The following is a 1,578-nucleotide window of genomic DNA, read 5'->3' as shown; positions in this document are numbered from 1 at the left end:
CTGGTTCACGGGTCCACGCTCACCCACTGAGCCCCTCTGGCTGGGCTCCTCCCCGTTTTTCAAACATCATGTCAAGGAGATGGGTCCCAGAAACCTGTCATTTTTAACTGTTCTCCGGAATATTTGGAACGCATCCAACGTAGGTCAACAGCTGCCAAACTTGCTCTCAGGTTCGAGGGAGGAGGGGATGTTGGATCTCCACCTCACACCCTTTCCCAAAACCATCTCCCAATTAATTAAAGACCCACATGTATTTTAAACAAGAAAAGTATCAGAAGAAAATGCAGGAAAATATATTTGTCCTGGGGGAGAGAAGGTTGTCTTGAAATACTAAATGAAAAATTCGGAAGGAATAAGGCTAGTAAATTTGATCTCTCTGACATTTTCACGTCATGTCTGAGAAAAGTCAAATAAATCGGAGCTCTGGCTGAAATGACGTACTCATAAATGATGTAGAGTAAGAGTATACAACAGTGATGGCGAACCTTTTGAGCTCGGCGTGTCAGCATTTTGAAAAACCCTAACTTAACTCTGGTGCCGTGTCACATACAGAAATTTTTTGATATTTGCAACCATAGTAAAACAAAGATGTATATTTTTGATATTTATTTTATATATTTAAATGCCATTTAACAAAGAAAAATCAACCAAAAAAATGAGTTCGGGTGTCACCTCTGACACGCGTGTCATAGGTTCGCCATCACTGGTATAGAAAGAGTCCTGCCGGTGTTGCTCAGCGGTTAGAGCGTTGGCCTGAACACCGCAGGGTCAAGGTCAGGAGGCAACCAATCTATGTGTCTTTCTCACATGGATGTTTCTCTCTCTCTCTCCCCTCCTTCCCTCTCTTCCACTCTCTCTAAAAATCAATGGGAAAAATATACTCGGGTGAGGATTAATAAACAAACAAAAGAAGAGTCTAGAGAAAGAACTCCAAGGCCAACCCAATTGAAAGTTGGGTAAAACATATGACGAGGCATTTCCCAGAACAGGAACTACAGTTGACCAATACATGTTTGGTGGTGCTGGGAAGGACTACTACTTACTAGCAATCATTTAAAAAACTAAAACAGGCCCTAGCTCTGTCGCACAGGTGGTCAGAGTGTCATCCCAATACACCAAGGTTGCCGGTTCGATTCCCAGTCAGGGCACATACAATAATCAACCAACGAATGCATAAGTAAGTGGAACAACAAATCAGTATCTCCAATCTCTCTCTCTCTCTCTCTCTCTCTCTCTCTTCTCTCTCTCTCTCTCTCTCTCTCTCTCTCTCTCTCTCTCTCTCCCCCGCCCCCCGCTTTAAAAATCAATTGAAAAATTAAAACAAAGGCCCTGGCTGGTGCCGCTCACTGGTTAGAGCATCGGCCTGCACACCAAGGGTAATGGGTTTTGATTCCAGTCAAGGTCACATGCCCAGGTTGCGGGCTCGACCCCCCAGGGGGAGCATACAGGAGGTAGCCAATCAATGGTTCCCTCTCTCATCATTGATGTTTCTATCTCTGTCTACATCTCCCTTCCTCTCTCTGAAATTATATATATATATACTCTTCCTCCTACTACTACTAATAATAAAGCAATCTT

The 1,578-nt window shown here is 43.5% G+C and overlaps 1 protein-coding gene across 1 annotated transcript in view; it reads right to left on the bottom strand.

Moving 5' to 3' along the window:
• Positions 1-1,578, bottom strand: part of OSCAR (osteoclast associated, immunoglobulin-like receptor) — a 7,190-nt gene that overhangs the window by 3,021 nt on the left and 2,591 nt on the right. The window lies entirely within an intron of this gene.

The sequence above is a fragment of the Myotis davidii genome, unplaced genomic scaffold (genome assembly GCF_000327345.1).
Source record: "Myotis davidii unplaced genomic scaffold, ASM32734v1 scaffold1997, whole genome shotgun sequence".
In the NCBI taxonomy this organism is placed as follows: domain Eukaryota; kingdom Metazoa; phylum Chordata; class Mammalia; order Chiroptera; family Vespertilionidae; genus Myotis; species Myotis davidii.
Note: the sequence above shows the minus strand (reverse complement) of the source record. Positions and strands in the feature narration are given on the sequence as shown.